At 47.0% G+C, this 18,756-nt stretch overlaps 1 long non-coding RNA gene across 1 annotated transcript in view; it reads right to left on the reverse strand.

Annotated features, from left to right (window-relative positions):
- Positions 1–10,659, reverse strand: part of LOC137527959 (uncharacterized) — a 30,505-nt gene extending 19,846 nt beyond the window's left edge. Inside the window, exon 1 of the long non-coding RNA XR_011023243.1 lies at positions 10,580–10,659. This is a non-coding gene — a long non-coding RNA (uncharacterized lncRNA). The remainder of the gene's footprint in view (positions 1–10,579) is intronic.
- Positions 10,660–18,756: the final 8,097 nt, after the last annotated feature.

The raw sequence follows: 18,756 nt of genomic DNA on the forward strand, positions 1-18,756 counted from the left end.
GGGATGTAGGGGGGGTCGGAAAGGGGGTAAAAAGGTAATGGGGGTTGACAGCCAAACTACTGAGGAGGGGGGAGGGGGGTGTTCAATTTAAGTAAACGTAAGCTTGAGAAAAATAAGATAGAACTTTTGTCGAAAGGGTTAAAGTTTGCTCCTAGTAATAGAATCAACAAATTTGACTCTTTCATAAACATAAAGAAGTTTATGAGGAAACTCTGTCTAAAGAAATTTTTTCTAAAAAACCCCATGCAGAGGGAGAGTGAAGACTTAAGGTTTACACATACCTCATTAAGAAACCCCTCCACTTTTTTTCCACAAACGGAGTATAGTGATGCAATGACGGCATTTGAGAATCTGGTAGAGAAAGATATCAGACGTATAAAAACCAACAGATTTGCGAATGACAATTTAACAAATGCCGAAAGGAGAGCCTTGAAGGAGTTACAGGGTGATCCGAACATCACTATACGGCCGGCGGACAAAGGTGGGGGGATTGTGATACAGGATACAGAAGTTTATAAGGCTGAAGCCTATAGACTGTTGAATGACCCAGAGACTTACCGCGTCTTGGGCCACGATCCAACAGTCGATTTTGCAAAACAACTGAAAATAATATTGGATGAAGGATTGAGCTATGGGATCCTGACCATAAAGGAATATGATTTTCTAAACATAGAATTCCCACGGAGACCTTTGTTCTATCATCTGCCAAAGATCCATAAGGGTATGAACAATCCGCCTGGTAGACCCATAGTGTCTGGGGTGGACTCGCTGACAGCGAACCTCTCCAGATACGTGGATACGTTCCTACAGAGATCTGTGAAGAGCACAAGAGCCTATATTGCGGACACCAAACAAGTTATCAATATTTTGGGAGACTTGCAGTGGGAAGAGGGATGGATCATGTGCACACTGGATGTGGCATCCCTATACACTATAATTGATCATGAAAGAGGATTGGGGGCGGTGGGTTTTTATCTGGAGAAAGATGAAACCCTGGATGTTATCCAGAAGGAGTACATTTTAAAATCGATACAATTCATACTACAACACAATTACTTTCAATTTGATGAGAATTGGTATCTACAGGTCGGTGGAACGGCGATGGGGACCAGGTTCGCACCCGCCTATGCAAATTTATTCATGTCACAGTGGGAGGAGAGCTATGTTTATGGGGAGCATGGCCCGGGTGCGGACCTGGTCCTATGGCGTCGTTTCATCGACGATGTGCTGATGATATGGAAGGGTGATGCCCCGTCACTGCACAGGTTCATCGAGAGTATAAATAGGAACGATTGGAGAATTTCATTCACTGTGGAAACTAGTGTACACACTGTAAGTTTTCTAGATTTAGAACTATATGTAGAGGATGGTATCTTGAAAACCAGAACATTCCACAAACCGGTGGATGTCAACAGTTATATATTATATACCAGCTGCCACCTACCAAGATGGTTAAACAATATCCCCAAGGGACAGTTCACGAGACTCCGCCGTAATTGCACTAATATAGCAGAATATGACCGGGAGGCGGAACAACTCGTGAACAGTCTCTTAGAAAAGGGATACCCAGAGAAATATGTTGATGAATCAAGGACATTAATTAGACAGAAAGAGAGGGACAGTTTACTGGGACCGAGATTGGAACAAAAATGGGAACACAGTGATTTTAGTGTTGTCCTGCAATACACGTCCCAATCAAATAAAGTTACAAATATAATACGTAAACATTGGGACGTGTTGAAAGAGGACAAGATTCTAGGTGATAAATTACCATGTATCCCTAAAGTTGTCTTTAAAAAGGCACCCAATTTGGGGCTCTCGATTGCAACGGCAGCGAATGAGAATAAGGGTACCAATGGTGGGGGAGGGAGAGGAACAACAGGATTCATCAGATGTGGGATTTGTCTAAACTGTAGGAGGACTAGCAATCCGGGTAGAATAGTAGAGGTTGAGGCACTGGATGGAGTGAAATACAGAATTAAGGACCCTATAACATGTACTACGAAGGGGGTCATTTACTGCATCCAGTGCCCCTGCCAGAAGAGATATGTGGGGAGAACGAAGAGATCTCTACAAAGTAGGGTGGGGGAGCACTTTAACAACATAAAGAAGAGGTGTGTGGGACATCCGCTATCCAAACATTATAGAGAGGAACATGGGGGGAGTATAAGAGGGACAATATTCTTTGGTCTTGAGGTTATTAAGCAGTGTGGAAGAGGTGGGGACTATATAAAGAAAATGTCGCGTAATGAATCGAAGTGGATCTTCCAGTTGGATACAATTATGCCAAAGGGTCTGAATAGTGAAATGGAGGTGTTTGCCTTTTTTTAAAAAAAATGAAATTGGAGGTCTAGATAGTGTATGAGGATTGTAACAGTCAGGTATTGGGGAATGGAGTGTAATACTATGAGCATGTGGAGAGTGATTGCACCCCTCTTCAAAACTGTGGGTGTCGACATGGAATTCCTCTTGATTAAAATGATGTGAGTAGAGTATGTATGTATGTAAGTTTGACGTGATACGCTCAATATTGCCATTGATTTTTTAATGTTGGTTTTATTACTAATTTTACCCCACCCTTTGCATTGCCTGTTCTTATAGGAATTTTAAATAGGAACACTGAGTGAACATTACCAATATATGGTCCCAATTTGAATTAGAACGAAAGATGGCCCTATGAACCATGACCCATGACCCCTCTAATGAGGGGGATGAACGCTCTATGATGAGTATAAAGGAAGTGACTGAAATTGCAGCACTAGATCAGCAACAAAAACCCTCCTGAAGAAGGCCATCGTTTAATGGCAGAAACGCGTTGAGGTTTCTCTTCTTTAACTGAGTATCGGCATATGGTGGGGACCGTGGACGAAAGGTGTACCGTAAAGGCGCCTAGCGGGCACCTGTAAGCAAAGATCCAGAGGTCCTTTGAAGTGGTGACGTCACCTATACTAAACCAGTCCGGAAATGAGCAGGCTGAGCGGAAGTGCGGCTAGTGAGTCACTGTAACGTGTGTGCGGAAGTGACACGCGCCGTACTGGGGAGCCAGCGTAAGTTGATCAAGTGAGCGGTTGGCAACACAAGGTCTTGCTGTTGTGGTGGATTACCGGTAGGAACATCAAAAGTCTACACGGAGGCAGCTGCAGCGGACTGTGAGTAAAACCTATCCTTGGCATAGGATTGGGCTCTCTCTCTTGAAACTTCCGGATTGCGGAACGTTGTCTTGAAAGTTTCAGTAAGGCAGAAATCGCCTAATGTGAGTTTCTATATGGGACTATTTGCAATGAGGTTCTAACAGGATCCTATACCTCCAATCACTCACATTCAATTTATTGGATCACCTGGTCCTATATATATATATTTTTCCATATATTTTTTATGTTTATGTTTTAATTCTATTTTTAGAAGGGCCCTTCTAGGGTGTATGTTTGAATGTGGTATGAATGTAGGAGAAATTGAGTACCAACAAAAACGGTGTATATACAATTTTTTGCAATTTGTGCTATTTGAATAAAATCATTAGTAATTTAGGCTAGCGCGTGTTGGGTGTATTAATATAACTTTGCCTAAAATCTTTGAGTGTTTAAGGGACAGCTCAACCCCACACGCTGCTTGATAGGCAAGGGATCAGATCTAGCGCCTGGTGACGAAAATAATATGGTAGGATTAGATTGTAAGCTTCTCAGAGGACAGTCAGTGACATGACTATGTACTCTGTACAGTGCTGCGGGAGATGTCAGTGCTATATAAATACATAATAATAATATGGTAGGACATTAGACTATGACTATGGTAGGATTAGATTGTGAGCTCCTCTGAGGACAGCCAGTGACATGACTATGTACTCTGTAATGTGCTGCAGGAGATTTCAGTGCTATATAAATACATAATAATAATATGTTAGGACATTATAATATGACTATGGTAGGATTAGAGTGTGAGCTCCTCTGAGGACAGTCAGTGACATGACTATGTACTCTGTAATGTGCTGCAGGAGATGTCAGTGCTATATAAATACATAATAATAATATGTTAGGACATTATAATATGACTATGGTAGAATTAGATTCTGAGCTCCTCAGAAAAGGGGAACATGCGAAAGAGGAGGATGCATAGGACAAGGGTGGGGGGAAAAAGAGGTAGAAGCACAACACAGAGAGTAGGAGAGGTGAAATGGCAGGAAGACCTCTAACCAGGACTGCAGACATTACCAGTGCTGTTTGGCAGGGACATGCTGGTAAAAGAAGCCACTAAAATCTGAAAAGAGGAAAGGGTCATGGGGAAGACAACAGGGTGGGAGGGGGAGCTGGGAAAAGATATAAGATAACCTGCAATCAAGCTGATCTAAATTACCTGGAGCTTGCTTCTCTTCTCACTACAGAAGTTGTCTGTCAGCACCTGTATCACTGGATTTTGCAACAGCAGTCTTCCCTGCATTATTCATTAATTACTCCGACAGGAAAAAATAATCAATAGTCCAGGGAACTCTGGTATTACAGGCAGGGCCGGCGCTACCATAGAGGCAAAGGAGGCAGCTGCCCCAGGGCCCCAGAGCTTCTAGGGGCCCCCAGTGGCTACAAGAGGAAAAAAAAATTCAAATCGACCTTATAGTTTTTGAGAAAATCGATTTTAAAGTTTCAAAGGAAAAAAAATACACATTTAAAAACCCGCCGACTTTAATGGTTAATAGCAAATCCACCTTAAGTGCTAGAAACCCTAGATTTGCAGGATATGTTAAGGAGATCATTAGGAATAAGAGGAAAAAACTATTTTAAAAAAAGACCTTATAGTTTTTGAGAAAATCGATTTTAAAGTTTTGAAGGAAAAAGTATACTTTTAAATGCGGTAAATGTCACTTTTAGTAGCAAACCTAACGGTAGTGTAATTTTACATGCATCAAACGAAAGAGCAATAAATTTCCTGACGGGGTTTCCAGGGGGTCCATACGCAGCCGCAGCGCTTTGGCCAGGGATTGCGATACAGCTGCAATACGGCTGCATGAAGATCCCTGGCATTCTTTTTTCTATTTTCCCCAAAATAATTTTATGTTTAGAGTGCGGGAATTTTTTTTTTTTTTAAATATGTGGGGTCCCCCCTCCTGAAACCTTTTAACCCCTTGTCCCCCATGCAGGCTGGGATAGCCAGAATGTGGAGCTCTGACCGATTGGGACTTCACACCCTGACTATATCAGCTGTAAAAAAGGTCCCTTAATGCCGATTTTTGTTTCGGGGTATCTGTTGGGGGGGGGGGGGGGGGCAGGTTTATTTTGCCCTGGGGCCCCATTGTTGCTTAAACCGGACCTGATTACAGGAGTCAGGGCTGGTGGACACCAGAGCGGTTATGGAGCGTTTTTTGAAGACGCTTGCACGGGGAAAACCGCTTGGCTAATGAAAGTGAATGGGCTGGTGCACACCAGAGCGGCTCATTTTTCCACAAACGCAAACTCGGGGGCTGCAGCATTTTTTAGATTTCTGTGGCGTTTCTGCCTCAATGTTAAAGTATAGGAAAGTGGAAAACCGCTCTAGATCAGAGCGGTTCTCCAGGCGTTTTTGTTACAGTAGCTCTTCAGTAACAGCTTTACTGTAACAATATATGAAATCTGCTACACAAAAACGCTCCAAAAACGCTAGGCATGTTTACAAAACATGCCTAGAATCGCTCTGAAATTTGCTTCAAAAACCTCTAGCGTTTTGCAGATCTGCTAGAGGTTTTTGGTGTGCACTGGCCCCCTGTGCACATGGCTACTAATGACAGGCAACTTCTGAAGCACTAAACGCATCCTGCCACCTCTCCCTGCTAATGTCCCAGCTGCAGCACAGGAATCATTCTCTCTACTCACCCTGCTGCTCTGCACATTCACTCACTTAAGGCTGTGTGTAGAGAGGGAGGAGACACATTGCCCACAGGACAGGAAGGGGGAGGGGTGCTACATCTAGTGCAGGAAGTAATACAGTCCCCTGCACTGCCTGCCACTGAATAACAGGTTATCTCAACTGAAAGTCCCATCTTTATCCACACTTGACACAAACGCCTCAATTCACTAAGCATTAGTGCATTCGGTAATGCAGAAAACAGCTGTTTTTACTGATCACCTTGCCTAATTCACAATTCACTATACCTATTACCGCACTGCAAAGTAAAATTAACGACTAGTGAGGTAGATTACTGACTTGTAAATACCTCAAGAAATTGCAGTTCACGCAGGCTAAAGCATTCTGTAAATCAAGTAAAAGTTTTCGGTATTCACCTCCAGCTCTGACCAGCCGGTAACTCACACTCTCCATGCGGTAACATTGACAGATGCAGCAGACAGCCAATAGGGAGAGCCAGGCAGCCCTGCTTCTCACCCCATTTGATCCAATACCCTGGAGGGCGGGACTTCAGAACCGCAGAGCAGGAGGAGACATTTAAAAAAGCTTTTCTGTATCCCTTTAGATGTGCAGATCTGGATACTGGTATACAGATGAGCTCCCTCTAGTGGCTGCAGCACCTCTAAAGGGATGCAGGGGATGCACTGGGCAGAAACCAGTGCAGTTTCTAGGCTAAAGTGCACCTAGGGCAAGGGTGTAAAAATTGCGCCCCCTTACCCTTCACCCCCATGGACTCGCGAACTGTACTCTTTAGGGACAGTCACACAGCCACAGGTCACAAGTAGATCTGCCTACTTACTAGTAACCAGCCGCTCACTCAGGAAGCAGGGACCAGGAAAACGCACAGGCAAAGAGACCCTGGAAAGCTGACTCCTCCATGGGTGCCGTGCACTGTCAGTACCACTACAGGACAGCAGGTCTCATCATGAGGTGGTAACATGATGATGACTTGACGTCGGATGCCGGCAGCCCAGGAGGAGTGAAGGTAGATGAATGCGCTGGTAATCTTTCTTCTTCCATTTAGCTGCACTGCGCGTCACCAGCTCCCTAGCGGTTATGTCCTCCTGCCTCTACTTGCCAGTCTGCACCCAGGGCGGTCGCCCTGCCTGCACTGCCCAAGAAACTGCCCTGACAGAACACTCCCCCCCCCTCCCCCCGACTCATGCACTACACTTGTGGCATGGCAAGACAGCTTCCTGCCTGACCTGCTCCACAGCTGATGTCACTTACCGAGCAGGGCTTAGGCCCGGTTCACATTAGCGGTGGCTATCCGGAATAGCCGTGCCGGAGCCGCACCGCATGCTGGCCGGACGAAACGGACGCACGGCATAGCAATGTAAGTCTATGCCAGGGTTCACATGTGTCCGTTTCGTCCGGACCGGAGCCGGACCGGATCCGGACTCCGGTGTCCGTTCCAACATGCGCTATTTTTTGGTCCGGCTCCTCCGGCAGCCGTATCCGGGGCGGAGCCGGACTGCACCATCCGGCCAATGGAAACCAATGAGAACCGGAGAGCGCACAACACACTGGCAAAAAATCCGGATGTTCTACCCCACTTCCTATGAGGATTGTTGCGGCGATATTGTATCGGGGACACATGGGCAACCATTTTGGAGTGGAGCAGCACGAGCTGGAGATGTTGGCAGCATGTTGGAGGTGGAGGTGAGTGCTAAACAGCGGAGGGCCTGATTCCACAGGTCCCCCTTCTGCTGACCTCCCAGACCCCAACATTTTTTTTTGTTTTTATACAGGTTGTTATCTCTTTTAGAATCCGGATCCGGACCGCAACCGTGTTCATACCGCACGGAAACCGTATGCAACCGGACCGGATCCGGACAGGAACCGTACGGTTCAGGTCCGATCCGGCTCCGGTGCGGTCCGGACATCCGGTGCGGTTTTTGCAAAACCGCAAGTGTGAACCGGGCCTTAGTGAGTTGAAGCATGTTTTTTTTTTGTATATTACCAAACGTCTACCACATGCGGGAAATCTTAGTGAATTTGGAAAACAAAGTGTAAAATATTAAATGCGCCATGCGGTATTTTACCAAACAAAACTTTACCGAACTGCCATAGTGAATTGAGGCCTATGACTTCCTGAACTTGTCTAGCAGTAGAATTCTGTCCGTTTTTTTACATTTTCAGCATAGTGCGTTCTTTGCAGGACGTGCAGCGTAGGAAGCAGTATGCAGTGTGGAACCAGACCTGAAGCAGTGCTCGTCTTGTGTCTGGGAAGCTGGGCTCCGCACTTCACATTTCTTAGTACGCCCTTGTTTTGAGGCTGGATGTTCATCTCAGGGGAAGCAGACTCAGGACGCACAGCCTGTACAGCACTTGTCATTCCCTGACTGAGTATGTTTGCTTCTGCCACAGCATTTTCAGTTTGACTTGCGATGGTTATAACCCTTTGAAGGCTTAAATCATGTCTTCTCCCTAACACCATCTGACTTTGTCATTTCTACAAGCTGATCCTACAGTGGCTCCCCTCTGAGAATCTCTCCACTGGCTTCCTATCCAGTCCAGAATCAGATTCAAGATACTGTGTCTGACCTACAAATCTGTCCACAAAACCTGCCTGACCTACATTTCCGAGGTACACACCTAGCCGCTCACTCCCCTCCTCCAATGAACCTCGCCTGACCGCCCCCCCCCCCTCCGCATCACCCAGTCCCATGCATGCCTCCAGGACTTCTCAAGAGCTGCTCCAACACTATGGAACTCCCTACCTCCCCCATTAGGGTTGCCCCCTCCTTCTACATCTTTAAAAAGGCCCTCAAAACGCACCTTTTCACTCTAGCCCCTAGCCCCCCTACTGGTGCTCTAAACCCGCAGCTGAACTCTGGTCCCCTACCGTTCTTGTCCCCACCTCTATCTCTAGATTGTAAGCCTTTGGGCAGGGTCCTCTCCTACCTGATCACGCACCTCCATCACCGTACACCCATCCCATGGATCTGAATGAACTCTTTTTTTTCCCTCAGACTCAGCTTATTATCTTGCCTGGACTTCTATTAACATGACTTCACAGCCGTGCTCCTGTGTCCCTGGGCACATCTTCACATCATAGTCCGAATCCAATTATAGTGACATAACACAATCAGAAGAAACAATAAAAAAACAAAAGAAAGAAAAAAACAAATCACACAAAACAAAAAGACCAAAAGAAGAAAGAAAAGAAAAAGAAAAAAAAAAGAGAAAATGCCCTGACTGGTCTTATAGACGTACGAGAGAAAAAGCTGGTAGAAATGAGCGTGAATCCAGCCGCTAAGGGTGAATACTTGAAACATTGACGCAGCACACCGCTTACAGTATTCCGCAATGATTGCAGGGGGGCAATAGTGGCAGCAATAGTGGCTATAAACTAATTAAGCGCAAAACACATTACAGCGTTCCTCAACAAATAGCGGTGATGCACTATTATGTGAACTGATCTGAGTGAACCTAACTTGCCTAATCTCCATGCTCCCATGCAGTGACTAAGCATTACCTTGTACTCATACTGTGCTGTGTGATCTCCATGCTCCATCCAGTGACTAAGCATTACCTTGTACTCATACTGTGCTGTGTGATCTCCATGCTCCCATGCAGTGACTAAGCATTACCTGGTACTCATACTGTGCTGTGTGATCTCCATGCTCCTATCCAGTGACTGAATAAGCATTACCTGGTACTCATACTGTGCTGTGTGATCTCCATGCTCCCATCCAGTGACTAAGCATTACCTGGTACTCATACTGTGCTGTGTGATCTCCATGCTCCCCTCCAGTGACTGAATAAGCATTACCTTGTACTCATACTGTGCTGTGTGATCTCCATGCTCCTATCCAGTGACTGAATAAGCATTACCTGGTACTCATACTGTGCTGTGTGATCTCCATGCTCCTATCCAGTGACTGAATAAGCATTACCTGGTACTCATACTGTGCTGTGTGATCTCCATGCTCCCATCCAGTGACTAAGCATTACCTGGTACTCATACTGTGCTGTGTGATCTGGTTTTCTTGTATCCTGTATTGTCATATTGCTGTATGTCACCCCTAAATATTGTCTGTAACCTAAACTAATGTCCAGCGCTGCGTAATTTGTTGGCGTTTTATAAATACAATAAATAAATCATCTCCTCTGCAAGAGAACCAAACTCACACGCAGCTGCCCGCTGTCTCAATGCTGCAATATAGAGTTGTGGATTTACCTGCATACTGTCTCCACTATCTGAACCAGAGCCGGATTAAGGCTAAATGGGGCCCTAAGCAAAGTAACTGATTTGCCCCTCCCCCATATTAGAATGGGAAGATGCAGCTGCTGTGTGCACAGTAACATGCCGCACACACTGGGGCAGCCGCTCTACTGGTTGCTATGGGCAACAGCCCGCTTTCCTCTGTGGGTGCACAATGCAGGGAATAGCAGCGCCAACATGCCGAGGGAGAGATGAATGGCCGGGACATTGTCACTCGGGGCACCCCTGTAAAGAGGGTGCCAGATATCACAGCAGCAGCACTTTCCCCTGCATCTCCAGCCTGGCAATAGCAGAAAGCTCTGGACACCGCCAACCCGGAAGCCGCCCACCCCGACAGAATTACATGACCACCCCCACCACCGAACAACCGATTTCCTCCCAAACTAGACAGCCACCATGCAGCCTCCATCCCAGTGAATACGATAGTCCAGAAGAGAAGGCAGCCGCAGCAGGGGAGAATAACAGCACCAGATGACTCACATTCACCTATTGCGGATCCAAGCAAGAGAGGTCCCGTCATCCGGAGCCCATCTGTCTCCACTAGAGTGCCGCTGCTCTGTTACTACTACTATTACTACTTCCTACTTCCTGTCTGATCTGAGAATCAGGAAGTTCAGAGCAAGCAGCGGCACCATAGAGGAGACAGATGGGATTCGGATGATGGGACCTCTATCGCTTGTATCACGGATAGGTGAGTGGGCGTTTGTCATCTGCTGCTGTCATTCCTGCCCGCTGCAGCTGTGGTTCTCTGTGGGAAAGAAGGGAGGAGCGTGCAGCGTCAGAGCGCACAGTAGCAGGAGAGGGACCCAGGAGGAGAGCCCGGCTCTGAAGACAGTCAGCAGCGGGCGCCGTCCTTTGACAGGATGGCGAGGGCTGGATTATGTGCTGATGGGGCCCCTTTGACTCTAAATAAGGCCCCAAGCGACTGCTTCTGTTGCCTGGTCGGTAATCCGGCCCTGATCTGAACTTATATATTTCTGCAACCACATTTACTTTAGGAGCAGAGACGTTCTTTAGTGAAACCGATGTTTCATCTGCTACCTTTAAAGTGTAAAATATACACTGCCTTCTGCTCGTGGGCGCTGAATTAGCAAGGCTTGCTTTCTGGCATCAAGTTAGTCATTTTTATATAGAGCAAGTATGTGATTGTCAAAAAAATCCAAGCAGTGAAGAAGTGCATTGCCGGCTCACCCAGGTGTTAAAGGAAACATACCAAACACCAAAGAAAATGCTCACTGACAGACAGCACTCTTTTGTAGTCTGCAGACTGCTTGTCAGCCAATAGGAAGTGCAAATATATTACACCTAGTCTGCAATACTTAATTAAAGTGGATCCGAGATGAACTTTTACTCATTGCATAATTGTGTTACTTTCCTATTGTTTATAGGGCATTCCTCAAGCCAAATACTTTTTTGTTTTTGCTTTAATACTCTAATTCCCTATAAACTAAACAAGCCACGCCCACAGGTTTTCAGAGAGCCAAGGCACTTTCAGACAGTAGCAAGGGCTCATGGGAGCTCAGTCTGCGCAGGGGGAGGGGGAGGTATTACTAGCCAGAGATTTCAGAGACAGAGGGGAGGAGGGAAGATTAGTTTTTTTTGCTCAAGATGCAGATAAGCCTGCCTCTGTGTAATGTTTACAAACAACATGGCTGCTGTCATTATATCACAGGAAGAAATATTCATATTCTATTAAAGCTGTTTGCAGCTAGATTTGCTGTGTAAACTATTTAAACTTTAGATAAGATATATAGACAAGTTACTTGTTATAGTTAGTTTTTCATCTCGGATCCGCTTTAAGCAGAGGCTGTGCAATTCAGCCAATCGTTGGAGAGGGCTTCAGTAACATATAGACAAAGGCTATTTCCTAATGCCTCCATGGCAGCACCTACAGGTAGTTGCTCTGCCCACTCACCCCCTATAGGACCAGTAACTAGATAAATTAAAGCCACCCCCCTTGCCTACCTGTCTGTTTTTTCGTCCTCACCTCGGACAACAGTAACAAAGGTGCACCCTGCCGGCCGTCTACTGATGGTTTTCCTTCCCAGGTTCAGCCTCTCCTGGTGAGCTCTGTGTGTTCCAATGGTTCACCTGTAGCAGACCCCCATTCTGCTTGGTCTTAGGGGGTCACTTGCATGGCTGCTGACGGCAGGGCCGGGCCGAGGCATAGGCTGGAGAGGCTCCAGCCTCAGGGCGCAGTGTAGGAGGGGGCGCACAATTCATTCAGCTGTCATTCCTAATTGTGTTTGAAGCAGAAAGAAATAAGAAAAGGGGATACATAGCAGTGACTGCAAGCCAGATAACTAGATATTAAGGTATTGGGGAGGTTGTGGGCCCTGTGGCACCTCTTAGTCTAATAGCAATCAGTGTGTGACGGCTGGGGTGGCAGGGATGGGGGAGGGCTCTTAGTCTAATAGCAATCAGTGTGTGACAGCTGGGGTGGGAGGGATGGAGGGGCACACTTTGGTGTCTCAGCCTTGGGTGCTGGAGGACCTTGTCCCGCCTCTGGCTGACGGGGCTGTCAGGTAAAAGCTAATAGCTTTTCTTTCTTGCAGCATGCTAAACTAGATGTACGCGGATAGGACTAATAGTCCATAGCGGTGCAGGTCACAGGAACGCTGGCTGCGTTCCACGCGCTCTCTTCCTCCTCCAATCCCCTTCCGGCTTACAGTGGCTCCGATGCGCTCCACCGCCAGCCACTTCCGCAACGTCACTTCCGCCGGCAACGCGATAGGCGCGAGGTGACTGGGGAATGCCCAGGGGGGAGGTACCTGGCCCATATACGGAAGCAAACTCCGGCTTCCGCGTCCTAAAGCGTGGAGTTGGCTGTGCAGGACGCGGCGAGCGAGCACAGGAGTTACGTGTTAAGGTAGGAATCTTTTTAACAAACGTGGTACAATAGGGTGACGGGGGGAAAAGCCTCTAGTTAGGTATTTAGCCATTGCTATTGTTATATTTTTTCTTTTGACCTACGCACAGATGGAGGAGGACAGAGAGGAAGCTACTTCACAAGGTGAGGAGGCGGAGGACCAAGACGCACAGTTAAAAGACCAGCAATATGTAGAAAGATAAGGGTGCACTAGGTAACTATTTAGTATAGGTCTAGAAAAGAGTGCAGAAACTAAAGGACATTTTCTTGTCCCCTGACAGAATAAAGAGGCAGACTATCAGGACTACTACAGAAAGCCTCGATCGCCTGAGAGATCACGTTCATATTACTATGAGTATAGATACGGTGACCATACGTCCCGCTTTACCCGGGACGCGTCCCGCCTTCGGGGGGCGCTGTCCCAGGCTGCATGAGGTCCCGGGAAACGTCCCGCTTTTAGCAGCGGGACGTCCCGGCCTCGGGACTCTGGCCACCGTACAATGAACTAGCCGCAGCGTCTACTAGACGCTGCGCTAGTTCATTCCCCGCAGCCCCGCTCCAGCCTGCAATGTCCTCCTCCGGCAGGCACAGGCAGAGCAGGGCTACGGGAAGATGGCGTGCGGAGGCGGAGCCCTGTACTGAAGACTATTTGTGTCTCCAGTACAGGGCTCCGCCTCCGGACGCCATCTTGCCGTAGCCCTGCTCTGCCTGTGAGAGGCTGAGCGGGAGATTGAAGATCGTCCAGGCCAGGGGGAGCTGCACACACCAGAGGCCGGCTGCGTGAGGGGACGTCTTCTGCCAGGTGAGTAAATGCTTTTTCTTGCAGGTGAAGTGTTTGCCCGCAGTGCGTTTATTTTGTACTGACATGTTTGCCCACAGTGCGTTTATCTTGTACTGACATGTTTGCCCGCAGTGCGTTTATCTTGTACTGACATGTTTGCCCGCAGTGCGTTTATCTTGTACTGACATGTTTGCCCGCAGTGCGTTTATCTTGTACTGACATGTTTGCCCGCAGTGCGTTTATCTTGTACTGACATGTTTGCCCGCAGTGCGTTTATCTTGTACTGACATGTTTGCCCGCAGTGCGTTTATCTTGTACTGACATGTTTGCCCGCAGTGCGTTTATCTTGTACTGACATGTTTGCCCGCAGTGCGTTTATCTTGTACTGACATGTTTGCCCGCAGTGCGTTTATCTTGTACTGACATGTTTGCCCGCAGTGCGTTTATCTTGTACTGACATGTATGCCCGCAGTGCGTTTATTTTGTACTGACACGTTTGCCTGCAGTGCGTTTATTTTGTACTGACATGTTTGCCCCCATTGCGTTTATTTTGTGCTGTAATGTTGCCCGCAATGCGTTTATTTTGTGCTGAAATGTTGCCCATTGCGTTTATTTTGTGGTGTCTGGGGTAACTGTTGCTGCATTTATTATTTAATGGTCATAGTTGGCTGTGTTTGCTGCTTTGGGGTTATGGCATACTATTAAATAGCATCACACAGTTTCTGCACACCTATGATGTGAATCCACGTTTGACCACATCACAGCGTTAACACTGCTTTCTTATGCCTCGCGGTTGCATCATTACGTTAGCTCCGCCCATAGAATGTCATGGCCACGCCCATTTTTCGCGCGCGCTGCAGACACCACATTTTTCGGCGCGGCGCGGAGTATGCCTCACACATCCCAGACAGAGCAGACCCTGTCACAGCAGGAACTCGAAGAAGAAGAGGAAGGACTGACAGGCTTTGACTTCGCACTAGTAGAACCTTACATTAAGGCAGTAAGACAGGCCACAGAATGGGAAGAGGAGGAAGAAAACCCGAAGGCCAAGCAGAAAAAAACGTATTATAAACATTTAAAAAAGAGTAGCACATTCTTCCCTTTTATGGAGGAGATCGGAGATATCATCCAGTAAGAATGGAGCAAGGTGGATAGGAAACCCAATATGAGCAACCGTCTGAATAAATTATACCCATTACCGGGAGAGAAAGTTAAAAACTTGGAGGAAATCCCGACAGTAGATGCCTCAGTCATGAGACTGGCTAAACACGTCACGCTGCCAACTGAGGACGCAGTTTCCTTTAAGGACCCTAATGACAGAAAGATGGATAGCGACCTAAAAAAAGTTTACGCAGTTACAGGAGGAGCCTTAAAACCGGCGATAGCATTAACGTCAGTAAGCAGAGCAGTAAAGGCTTGGACAGAAAACCTACAGACGGCCATAGCAATGGATACGGACAAGGAAACGGTCGACCTGGAGGACGCTTACCTCCACATACCCATTCATCACAAATGTCAACGTTTCCTAAGATTCTGTGTAGGAGAACTACATCTACAATTTGTATGCCTACCATTCGGTATAAATACGGCCCCTCGAACCTTTACCAAGGTCCTAGTACAAATTATAGCCCTACTACGATTAAGGGGGCTGAGAACACACCATTACTTGGACGACACCATTCTGTTGGCCCAGGACAAGAAGGTCATAATACACCAGAGACAGATCCTGCTGGAGACGCTGCAGACGTTTGGCTGGGTGATAAGCTGGCGAAAGAGTCAACTGACCCCATCACAGAACTCGGTAGGACTACCAGAGGACAAAAAAGATACTATTATACAAAGAGTACAGGAAGCCAAACGAATATCTCAATATCAAGCGAGACAATGTCTGAGCCTGTTAGGAGTCCTAACCTCCACCATCTTCATGGTCCCATGGGCTCAGTGGCATACGAGGAGGTTCCAATGGGAATTCCTCACACAGTGGGACGGAACCAGTATGAATCAACAGATTCAGGTCACAGGCAATATGAAATTCAGCCTAGATTGGTGGGAGAACAGACACAATCTCTCCAGAACACAACCCATTGTCCAGGAAACTCCCTTAATCATAACAACAGATGCCAGCACCAAAGGATGGGGGGCTTTTCTTGGTTCCAAAACAGCACAAGGGTATTGGAGTCAGGGATTCTCCAGACAACCCTCAAATATTCTGGAACTGAGGGCAGCCGGCCAAGCACTGCAACAGTTTTTGCCGAATGTGAAGGGCAGGTGTCACAAAATGCATCTGCTGGCGAATTTCCTGAACTATTGATGAACTTCCTCCATTTCGCCAGCAGATGTCATCTGTGTCCTCAGAGTTTGAAACTGCTTGAAGTATCCTCTGCCACCAGAGGTCTCACTCACAAGAACTGTTATTGCAGATTTAATGAGGGCAGCTCTGTGATCACCTGTACTCTGTCATCTGACTTTCTTGGACACTATTTGAGCTGCCTTTACAGACCACTCTGTGCTAGCTCATCAAAGTCTGATCCTGAATCAAAGCAGGGACGGATCTAGGGGGGGGGGGGGGGGGGGGGCAAGCGGGTATCTTGCCCCAGGCGCAGTTTGTTGAATTCTTAAAAAGGCGGCAAAATGAATGGCAGTTTAGGCGCCAAAACCTGACCTTTTGGTGCCAAGACCTGACCTTGCCCCAGGCGCAACTTGGTCTTGCTCCGTCCCTGAATCAAAGTCTGTTCCTGATCAATGTCCGTTCCTGATCCTGAGTTCTAGCCTTCTGGTCTTGTTCCTGATCCTGAATCCTAGCCTTGTATCCTGTCTTGAGTCTTAGCCTTGTATCTGCTCTGATCGTGTTGACCTGTTTTCTGTATTTGACTAACCCTTTGCCTAGCGATTATATCTTGTTTGTATCTCTGGCTTGACCCTGCATGTATGACGTTCCGTTGCCTGCCGAATATAATTCTGATGCTCTGTCTCTGTATATAATGTATATGATTCTCATGTGTATATATTAGTCAGGTTTGGGGTTCAGTGTGCAGTGCACACTATATTGTTATGCTTGGATACCTTTGCATATTATCCTATATGCAGGGGGTCCATAGCATCTGCAATACCTGATATGTTCTGATTATGTGTTAGTTTCCAGTTGCACCATTGCTTATATTACTTGCCTGACGTCTGCATGAGTCTCTGCATAAACTTAATACTAATTGTTTATGCATCCTGATAGAGTAATTCTCTGCATAAACTTAATGCTAATTGTGTATGCATTCTGCTGGTCAGATTCTCTGCATAAACTTAATCTTGTTTATGCGTCCTGTTTGTTTGATTCTCTGCATGATCTTAATGCTGATTGTTTGTTTGTAAGCTGTGTAACTGTTTAGTTGCATAACTCTGTGCATGAACTTAATGTGCAACATTTATGCTGATTACAGTAAATCTTTATGTTTATTCATTTAATTCCAGTCTCAGTGTTTCTTGCATACTGACAGAGCAATCTTCCTTGCGATTCCCTTGCATTGTATACCAATGCAGCAGAATCATGATAATGGTAGAGCCTACCTCCCCTTACCCCCCATCCACCCCGCAACCATCCCACTTACCACACTTAACCTAATAAATGAATGCACACGGACTACCTGGCATTGGATTAATTTAAGGCCATAGCAGCCCCATCTTTATTTAGCCAATTAACAACCATCCAAAACAATCATATAACAATAACCAAAACAGGATACACAAAGAGCTGGGGTACAGGGGTCCGGAGGTACCGAATGCAGGATACGAAAACACCCGTGTGACATGCAGCCTTGTACCGGCCCCCAGCCGCACAACTCGGCTCGGGGACAGCTGCATGCCCCGAAGTCGTCTCTCTCGTTGTTCACTTCAAGCCACCGGATTTGTCCCGCGACAAATCTACCACCAGAAACCGACCTCCGGAGCCCCTTTTTACCCCTCCACTACGAAAGGGCATGACCCCTTATGCCCTTGAGGCCCCCAACCTCAGAGCTCTTTGTATACCATCCTCAATACCCAGGGCCCACAAGTCCATCCCAACATCGTTCAGGTGCACACCATCCCGACGTAGAAACAGTCCAATGTCCTCTTCCAATTCCAAGTGCCTGATGGCCAATCCCCCATTCCGAATAAAAAACCTCGCTACTTCCTTATTAAGCTTTAGCCTCGCCTTGTTGACTTTGTGGACCGAATTTGCTAACCTCCAATACTCCCGCGCCACCATATCCGACCACACTACGATCGTTTCCGGGAACAGAGACCGAACCCGCAAAAAATCAAATTTTATTTCTTTGATGATGATTCTGGTCGATCTAGCAGCTAAATCATTCCCCCCGGCATGCAGTATGAGGATGTCAGGGGCTCTGTCCAATCGTGCCAGCTTATGCAGCTCCGGCAACAGGTTAGGCCAAACCAACCCAGGGAAACCTATCCAGCGGATACGCACCTGTTCCCTAGGGAAACCAAGCTGGCGACCTTCGGGCCTAACATCCGCCCTCCTGGCACCCCTGCTAACATAGGAGTGCCCCACAATCCAAACGACAACCGGCGGACCTGCAACAAGAGAACAAAACTGACAGCAATTGCCCCAATTATCCCCAATCCCCCCGAAACTTACACTAAATGAGGTCTGATATAGGACTTATAACGTAACGATTCCCAACGACCAATCTGCTTGATCACCCCCTCACTCAAACCCCAGCGTGACGCCTCCGTAGCCGCCCCAATTCGAAAAGAGTGGGAGGCAAACTTGCTGCAAGGGAGCCCAAGGAGACCTACGCACTTACGAAATATTGAAACGAACTGGAACCTGGACAAAGGAGTACCATCCAGGTGAACTAGAAAAACCGGCGAGCGTGGTGGGCGGGCTGCCACCAACCACTGCACATTAAAATAAGGGCACAATGACCCCCCAATTTGAAAAAGGGTAATGGCTCTTCCCTTGCCCGCTTGGTCAGTCTTTGAACGAGGTAAGTAAATAATAACCGTATCGCC

The sequence above is a fragment of the Hyperolius riggenbachi genome, chromosome 8 (genome assembly GCF_040937935.1).
Source record: "Hyperolius riggenbachi isolate aHypRig1 chromosome 8, aHypRig1.pri, whole genome shotgun sequence".
Lineage (NCBI taxonomy): Eukaryota > Metazoa > Chordata > Amphibia > Anura > Hyperoliidae > Hyperolius > Hyperolius riggenbachi.